Below are 10,178 nucleotides of genomic sequence, written 5' to 3'. Positions count from 1 at the left end.
CTCCCATTAAAGCATACTTCTTCTAAAATGTTAAGTAAAACATCCCATGGGCATACGCAGCAAGGGTTTGCTACTGGTGCATGTGACCTTTCCAATATCCATTATCAGAGAGTCTCCCTTTGTTCCTCTTGGACTCCTGACAGTCCACTCCCCCACTTCCCACCCTGACTTCCACTTCATTGTTGGTATCTCTACACAACAGCTGTTTAAAATAACAGTTTACTTCCCAGCTCAGGTATAGATACATGAGCTAGCACACTAAAAATAGCAACATAGTCACCGTGCACAGGTGGCAGCTTGGCCTAGCCACCAGTGTACATACCCAGGAGGTTGGAAGGGATTGTATCTGGACAGCTGGCGCAAGCGGCCGCCTGTGTCACCATCCGATGCTGTTATTTTTAGGCACTAGCTCAAGCAGAGCTAGTGTGTGTATGTCTACCCACACTGAGAATCATACCTCCCAGCTGCTGCGTGGATGCACCCTTTCTGTGTTAGCTACATTCAGATGAGAACACCTGCACAGGACCCACCACCAGAAGCCATTCAAATGCTGTTTTATTCATAGGCCAGAAGGAGCAACCCTTCCCTCCTGGATTTCTTATGGGTTTTAAAGAATATCTTTTCCCCAACAATTGCAAAATAGAAAAGTTCTGGCTTATAAAATACTATTCTCCTTCCCTCCCAAACATGCTCCAAAATATCCCCCCTGCCCTGATCTTTACTGAGTACAGTTACATGTTGTCATATTGCTTGCTAAGTTCTCCTGTTTCAGTGGTTGTTTTAAAAATACTGCTACTCCGGTATTTAGAACTGTTTGCATTTTTTTCTTTTAAAACAATTAAATGTTTGATATATGTTTAAGGAAGAGAGAGAGAGTGTGTGTGTGTGTGTGTGTGAGAGATGGGGACGGGATAGCAAATAGAGGAGATTGTGTGGGAGTGGATGTTAAGTGATTTCCTGTGTCTGGTAGATCATGTGGAGAGCACAGGCTGGATATTTGGGTTTTTCCCCAGCAGCTGTAGGAACAGGCAGGTCATGACTTCCTTTAGTCAAGTGCTCCCTCTCACAATTTCTGGAACTCTCCCTTGTCTTTAGTTCCCTCTACCTGAGCCACAAAACCTCTTGCAAACAGCCAATGCCGGGCTGTTAGGAACTGGCCAGTTTCCTGTGGGTTACTCTACTCATTTTTCAATACTTTCTCTAATTGTAAAGAATTGTTCATTGATACAGTGTATTGTTAGTCTAAATATTATCATATGTTATACTGGTTTCTTGTATTTAAAAATAGCTTTCAAAATAGCAAGAGTTTGATGCTTAGAATTGTGAGTTACAATTTAAACATAAAAACATATTTTAAACAGATAAAAACAGGTTGATCTGATGAAAATAAAGCATGCCTTCCACTTCACTCAGTATCTGGTTAATTTGTGTTCTGCCACATACAACCTGGAGAAAAAAAGCAGAAAAAATAGTTGTGTTTTTAAATTTTTTTAAATGTATACAATAGTGCAAATGTCCAAGATGTTTTGGGTTGGTTTTTTTTTGTCCAAACAATTCTCTTTTTCCTCAGACTAAGCAGAAGAATTTTTGCCTAGAAGGAATTACTGAGAAAGTTAGGAGTTGAAAATATGGGCTGTGTCATGGGGCGTATCACTCATCACCAGACTGGCACCTCCTCCTAGTCACTCTGGGAATTAACTTGAGGGTATCCACCCATCCATGGTCTGCACACCATCCCTCCATCTCTGCATCTGCTTGAAGCCCCTCTCACAGCTTCAGGAACAGCAGTGCCCTCTTCGTAACTCAGCCCTCCTGCTTTGTTATCATCTGTGTTTCCCCCTTCTGGGGATTAGCGTCGCAGTCAAATAATCATGCCACTTCCCTGCAGCAAGTGGCAGGGAACCAGGCCTGCCCACTACTCCGGGTTCCAGCCCAGGGAACCTGTGGGATAGCAGCCTCCTGCTGCGCCTCTAGATCCTCTCAACGCTGCTACAATCCCCTGGGCTACTTCCCCATGGCCCCAGCTCCTTCTTCACCCTTGCCTCAGGGCACTCAGCTGTTCAACCCCTGCAGCTCACCAGGAGCTCCCCTGGGCCCTGCCAGCAACTGGTCTATCAAAGGTGCTTCCTATTCTCTCAGGAACACAGTGCTAACTCCTTGAGCACCCAGCAACCACTGACCGCAACTCTGACCTGCAGCTCCTTTTATGTAAGCTTGCTGGGCCCTGATTGGCTGCTGCTTGCAGCCTCTCTCCTATTGGCTGCACCCCAGGCAGCCTCTCTAGGTCACTCAGAAGGACTCACCTCAACTGCTGCCTGTTAAGGTTAATGCTTTTTGCTCCTTTTGTTGGGCAGATGCCCCATCACAGGTTGGAACAGAAAGTCTCCTGCAGCCAACAAGGGAGATATTATTATTGGATTTCCAGACAAAAAAAAAAAAAAGCCAAAAAACCTAGAATTATTTCTTGTAATTTTAGCTAGTGATTTCCCTGCCAACAAAAATTACTTTTTCAATCTTGACTAACAGCTAACTGGGAGGATTTCAAAGCACTTTATTAATTAGCATAACTATTACTATAATATGAATATTAACAACAAAAAAGGACAAACTGAAAAAGTACCATACATCTCTTCTGTAATGCTATATCTACTCTCCTTCAAAATGTAACGACCACCTCTGCCAACAACAGACCCCAAGAAATTTAATACATAGAAAACAAGATAATGATATAGCTAAATACAGCACAATAATATCCCTTCAGTAGATTATTCTCGTTAGGGCTTTGTCCCAAGTAATGAAACTTCCACACTTTCCTAAGAATCTCACTGATATTGCACCTCAATTTTACTTTACAGAGTTTTTGCATAGTATCCATAATTTCCATAGTTATTGCACCAAGTAGCTAATTTTATAAATTGTCATTTCCCCGCTCCTATTTGCTTTTATCAGGTTCTCTGTAGAAATGTGTAGAGACTGTGGGAAACTGTGTGGGACTGAGGTCCAGGAAGCAAGCATTCAAGAAGCAATAGAAGAGCCAGATTTTTTTCAGCCCAGAACAATACCTTAATGCAGGAAAAACCAAAGAGTTCAAGCATGTTCACCAAACAGGCTTTCCTAAACTCCCCTATCACTAATTACAGTGGGTGCAGAGGGAATGTATGGTTTTGCATTGCAAACTGGAGCCACATTTTTTCTTTCTTCCTTGTTGTCAAATTACAATATCTGTGTTCACAACACAGGAATGTAGACAACAAAAGTGTATTATATACCATCTATTGCATGGCTTTAACAACCCATAAAATTTGAGAGTAGCATCAGATTTGTCAAAGCAAATGGCTCCAGCTGTTCTGTGAAGATTTGGTTTTTAAATCCAAAGAGGTGTTCCTAAATAAAGCCTAGATTTGAATTCTTTTGCCCAGGGAAATATTTACAAATATGCAGTTGGTAAAAGTGTTTTGCTTATGCATTGTGCATAATGACTGGCTTTTCTATTTTCCTCTTTGTTCCCTGCATAAATAGATCTAGCATTTTCTAACTATCCTGGCTGAAAATCTCACAGGCCATTTGAAACTATTGGAAAGCGTTAGAGGTAGTGTGTTTTTTCTTTCTAAAGGAAAGGGAAGTCTCATCTGAAATAATGATAATTAATTGTTAGATTAGCAGGCACTAGACAAGTTATTAGAGTTTAATAAAACACTCTGATTTGTTATTTTACCTTATTAAAATATTGAGAAAGACCAAAGGGGTAGAGCGAGGGAGATAATGCAGAGCTGGAAAACAGAATGTGAATGTTCCTGAGTGCTTTGGATTTCTACTTACTTTTTCACTTTTTTTATCTTTATTGTTTCTCTTAGCTGAGAACGCAGGGACAGTAATGCGCCTAAAAAGGGAGTGGTTACAAACTGCCATATAATTAGGCTTAGCAGAATTCAATTTTTGTTATACTTTTGACAGATGATATCAATGCTTATTTTTAAACATTTTTTTAAAGATTTTTATCAATTTGAATTTTCATAGTTGCAGGAAATTATGGGGGAGGAGGGTCAGATAGCAGTTGAGATTCAAAAAGTCAAAGCTTTATAAACGATTAACACAAAAATTGTCAACATCACATGTGAAAATATACAAAGTAAATATCCTTAAGTCAACAAATACCCTTTTTTAAAATTATTCATTTGCTTGTCCATTTGTAACAAGCCTAATACAAAAGCCTAAATCACTGAATTTTGACTCCAAGAAGTTCTCAAGTGGCATTTTTCTTCCTTTGTCCATCTGTAAATTTCAGTTATTATCAACAGAAATATTTTTGTCAGTTATGAGAGTATGGGGAGGTCAACATTTACCGATAATTTATTCCAAGCCTACATATAATACAGATAAGTAAAATTCAGTTTGGTTTTGTTTTGAATTACAGCACTCAACCTTCACTGTATTTTGGGTGCCTCCATGGGTGCCCATGTTTCCTGTGTGCTCACACCTATACTGGCTTTACCCTTTATTGCTGAAGCCTAAGCCCCAGAAATGGGAAAGGATGAGGGATCTTTAGGGCTACTTCCCTTAAAGAAAAGTTCACTGGTTTGTCACAGACCTTCATAATCTGCCTGTTGCAATTTTCACCTTGAAAAGAGGACCAGAAAATCTGACAAAGTCTGTCTTTTGTAGCTGGTCAATAATTTTCTAACAGAACAGTTTTCCATTGGAATGTTGCTGATTCCATGAAATAGAAATGTTCGGGGAACCATGACATTCTGTGGTGCAATCCAGACCCGTGAGGGGCTGTGTCACCCCTACCCTGCAACCTGGGGTGCCTCACAATGATCTGCTTGGGTCTCCCACAAACAGGCAAACAGCATGCAGGTCACACCCTGAGTGTCTACGTATAGCTACAGCTCTGGTCCAACAACTCTGACCCCAGCAGCCTGTCAGCAGAACATGAACCATACTCTGGCTTCCAGCAGCCTTGGTTACTACCTGCTGGATGCCCCCAACACACTCCTAGTCCCAGGTTTTTTTTTTTTAAAAAGTGTCCCCTGTACTGTCCAGCCCTCTGTTTTGATTAAAAAATAAACTCTTTATTTATTTTTATTTAACTACAAAGAGAGAGGTTTTAAGTGAGTACAAGTACAAGGCATCAAAGTCAGAAATGGCTACAAGAGAAACAAAGATAAAATGCTTCCTACTATTAAACTTAACCTACTAGGCTTGGTTCAAAATAAAATTCCTACCACGTGCTCCCAGCAACAGAGCTGACCAATTTTCATGCCAGGATCTCTCCCAAAGTCAAATGGACCGGTTTCTTTTGTCTTCTTAGGTGAAAGAGCAAGAGATGGAGAGAGAGAGAGAGATACCTTGAAGTGTTATTGCCCTTCCTGTTATAGTCCTTTGAAACACATTTTCCTGAGGGTTACCCCTAGATAAAGTTCATTCCATTTTGAGATTGGAGTCATGGAGTCTCATGGTGAAAGAGGTTTCATACTGTTGTTTGCTAAGATGCAGATCTGTTCCTGACCCTCTTCCTTGACAAAGAATGGCCACTTGATAGGTGATTGCCCATCAACTTTGATGACAACAGGCTGGAGACATCAGCTTATCCTATGTCTTTGAGAAACAGATTTATCTACACCCCAGACTTGTCTGATAAACACACTTCAGTCATGATTTCAGATTATATTCATAACTTTACATGTACTGTTGCTACACACATTTGATCAAGATATTGACCAGTGAATTATTATTATCCAAATGATACCTCACAAGGCATGTTTTTACAAATATTATTACAATAATGTTTAGGGTGTGAATACAGGGGTGCATTCAGTCACAGAAATGTATTGAATGCCAAAATTTTCACAGGAAATTATCAAAACATTTCATTTTGATGTTATTGTTACAACTTTTTAACATTATAAGTGTAATATAATATAAAAGTTGAGATGATAGAGTTGAAACCAAATGTTTCAACCTGAACAAAACATTTCATTCTTACTGTTTTCATAAGGTTAAAATGAAATATTTTTGGAATAATACAGAGTCCAGGAAAGCATTAAGTGAGCACGATGAGAAGAGGCAGGATGCAATGCTGAGGCTAATGGGGGAGCAAATGGACATGCTCAGGTGTCTGGTGGAGCTGCAGGAAAGCCAACAAGAGCACGGACCGCTGCTGCATCCACTGTACAACCGCCTGCCCTCCTCCCCAAGGTCCATATCCTCCTCACCCAGATGCCCAAGAACGTGGGGGGGGGGGAGGAGGCTCCGGGAACCCAGCCACTCCCCTCCAGAGGATGGCCCAAGCAACAGAAGGCTATCATTCAAACAGTTTTGATTTGCAGTGTGGCTACAGTAAGCAATGTGCCCTTGTCCTTCCCTCCTCCCCATCCCACCCGGGCTACCTTATCAGTTATCTCCCTTTTTTTAATTAATAAAGAAAGAATGCATGGTTTCAAAACAATAGTTACTTTATTTCCTTTGCAGCTGTGATCGGAGGGGGGAGGGTCTTTGGCTTACAGAGAATTAAAATCAACAAAGGGGGCGGGTTTGCATCAAGGAGAAACACACACAACTATCACTCCATAGCCTGGCCAGTCATGAAACTGGTTTTCAAAGCTTCTCTGATGTGCAGCGTGCCTACCTGTGCTCTTCTAATCACCCTGGTGTCTGGCTGTTCAAAACTGGCAGCCAGGTGATTTGCCTCAACCTCCCACCCCACCATAAACATCTCCCCCTTACTCTCACAGATATTATGGAGCACACAGCAAGCAGTAATAACAATGGGAATATTGGTTGAGCTGAGATCTAATCTAGTCAGCAAACAGCGCCAGTGAGCTTTTAAATGTCCAAAGGCACATTCTACCACCATTCTGCACTTGTTCAGCCTATAGCTGAACTGCTCCTTACTACTGTCCAGGCTGCCTGTGTACGGCTTCATGAGCGATGGGAGCAACAGGTAGGCTGGGTCCCCAAGGATAACGACTGGCATTTCAACATCCCCAACAGTAATTTTCTGGTCTGGGAAGTAAGTCCCTTCTTGCAACTGCTCAAAGAGTTCCTAAAGATGGGAGTGTCATGCACCTTTCCCAGCCATCCCACGCTGATGTCGGTGAAATGTCCCTTGAGATTCACCAGTGCTTGCAGCACCATTGAGAAGTACCCCTTGCGTTTTACGTACTGGTTGGCAAGGTGGTCCGGTGCCAAGATAGGGATATGCGTTCCGTCTATCACCCCACCACAGTTAGGGAAACCCATTGCAGCAAAGCCATCCGCTATGACCTGCACATTTCCCAGAGTCACTACCCTTGATAGCAGCTGGTCAATGATTGCATTGGCTACTTGGATCACAGCAGCTCCCACAGTAGATTTGCCCACTCCAAATTGATTCCCGACTGACCGGTAGCAGTCAGGCGTTGCGAGCTTCCACAGGGCTTGATAGGATATAGATATTCAGGCCTGTCTGTAAAGGCCTATACTCTAAGAATTTAGGTGTATTCTTATTACTTAGCTAGTTATAGAGGTAAAAAGAACCAAAATCACTGTCTGCTGGTGTAAGGGCCTTCTATTACTGTGACAGTCTGAGGCCCTGTTCTTAGGCTAAGGCCTCTGGCTAAGCAGCAGAGGCAGCCATAAGCTGGGAAGCGAATGGTCACATCTTTACATTCCAAACTAGTCACATTGAAATCAGGTGCTATTGGGCTGTTAGGAATACAATCCTGTCCTGATAACGCCTATCACCACCAGAGAAAGGGAAGTGCCTAGAAAATATAAAAGGAAACTTAGTTTGATAGCATCCTGTCTGGCAAGAACTCACTTATCAATAGCTGGGATGTGAAATCCTCATTTCTGTTTCAGAGTAGCAGCCGTGTTAGTCTGTATTCACAAAAAGAAAAGGAGCACTTGTGGCACCTTAGAGACTAACAAATTTATTTGAGCATAAGCTTTCGTGAGCTACAGCTCACTTCATCGGTTGTTCTATCACTGTAGACCCCATTTCCCTATTGTTTGTCTGTATAATCTCTGTCTGGTTTTGTGACTGTTTCTGTCTGCTGTATAAACATTTTTGCTGAGTGTAAACTAATTAAGGTGGTGGGATATAATTGGTTAAATAATTATGTTACAATATGTTAGGATTGGTTAGTTAAATTTCAGGAAAATGATTGGGTAAGGTATAGCTATGCAGAACTCAAGTTTTACTATATAGTCTGCAGTCAATCAGGAAGTAAGGGAGGGAATGGGGGTGGGGAAATGGGAATCATGTTTTGCTAAGGGGGAAAATGGGAACAGGGACACAGGTCAGGCTCTGTGGTGTCAGAGCTGGGAAGGGGGACACTAAGGAAGGAAACTGGAATCATGCTTGCTGGAAGTTCACCCCAATAAACATCAGATTGTTTGCACCTTGGACTTCGGGTATTGTTGCTCTCTGTTTATGCGAGAAGGACCAGGGAAGTAAGTGGCTGAAGGAATAAGCTCTCTAACAGGGCTATTGCCACTCGCTTCTCAACTGTCAGGGCGGCTCTCATCTTGGTATTCTGCCCTTCAGGGCAGGGGAAAGCAACTCACAGAGTTCCAGGAAATTGGCCTTATGCATGCGAAAGTTTTGCAGCCACTGGGAATAATCCCATACCTGCAATGCTATGAGGTCCCACCAGTGTCTGCTTGTTCGCCGGGCCCAGAATCGGCGTTCCACTGTATCAACCAGCCCCACTGCTGCCATGATGTCCCAATTGCCACATCCCATGCTTTCAGGAACGTCTGCGTCCATGTCCTCCTCACAATCGTCCTCGTGCTGGGGTCTCTTAGCCAGGTTCTGCACGTACTGCAGGATAATGCGCAAGGTGTTTACAATGCTCGCAACAGCAGCGGTGACTGAGCAGGCGCCATGCTTGCCATGCTATGGTATCTGCACAGGTAACCCAGGAAAAAAGGTGCAAAATGATTGTCTGCAGTTGCTTTCATGGAGGGAGGGCGGGAGGGGAGACTGATGACATGTACCCAAAACCACCCGCAACAATGTTTTTGCCCATCAGGCATTGGGAGCTTAACCCAGTATTCCAGTGGGCAGCAGAGACTGCGGGAACTGTGGGATAGCTTCCCACAGTGCACTGCTCCGTGAGTCGATGCTAGCCATGGTAGTGAGGACACACTCCACCGACTTAATGCGCTTAGTGGGGACATACACAATTGACTGTATAAAATCGCTTCTATAAAATCTACTTCTATAAAATCGACCTAATTTCATAGTGTAGACATGAGACTTTTCAGCTTGGAAAAGAGACGACTAAAGGCGGATATGATAGAAATATAAAAATCTATAAAATTTTTCTATAAAATCTTGACCGCTGTGAAGAAAGTGAATCAGGAAATGTTTACTCCTTTACATAAAACAAAAACTAGGGGTAAGCCAATGAAATTAGTAGGCAGCAGGTTTAAAATGAACAAAAGGAAGTACTTCTTCACACAACACACAGTCAATCTGTGGAACTCTTTGTCAGGGCATGTTGTGAACGCTAAAAGTATAACAGGGTTCTAAAAAGAACTCGTTAATTTCCTGAAGAATAGGTCCATCAATGATTATTTTCCAGGAAGGGCAAGAATACATCACCATGCTCTGAATGTCCCTAGCCTCTGTTGGCCAGAAGCTGGGAGTGGACTACAGGTGAAGGATCACTTGATTATTGCCTATTCTGTTCATTCCCTCTGAAATACCGGGCACCGACCACTGTTGGAAGACAGGATACTGAGCTAGAAAGACCATTGGTCTGACCCAGTATGGATGTTCTTATGTTCTGTTATGTGCGGGGAGTTATGTGTGTTAGCTGTGGGAAAGGGATTGACAAACAGGTGACTTTTATATATATATGTTTAGAACTAAAAACTGCAAACTAGACAAGAAATAACTAACTGCACCTTAAAGAGTCCGGGGAGCAAAATATTTTCTGCCTTTCTGTGCCTCTGATAGGCAGCTGGAGTTGTGTGGGTGAGGGAGGGTGTGTAGTCACTTTTTATGTTCATGACTCTTGCAATTGTTTCTTTTGAAAAATAAACAAACCCAGAGTTTCTCTTTAGTGGGGCTTTGAGTTTAGTGCAGATACTACCAACCTCTCTACTGTTAAATTAGCAACTACAAAACAACAAAAATTATCCCACTCTTTAACGTCCAATTACACTGACACTAGAAACAAAAAAGC

This window comes from Natator depressus, chromosome 1 (assembly GCF_965152275.1).
Source record: "Natator depressus isolate rNatDep1 chromosome 1, rNatDep2.hap1, whole genome shotgun sequence".
In the NCBI taxonomy this organism is placed as follows: Eukaryota; Metazoa; Chordata; order Testudines; family Cheloniidae; genus Natator; species Natator depressus.
Note: the sequence above shows the minus strand (reverse complement) of the source record.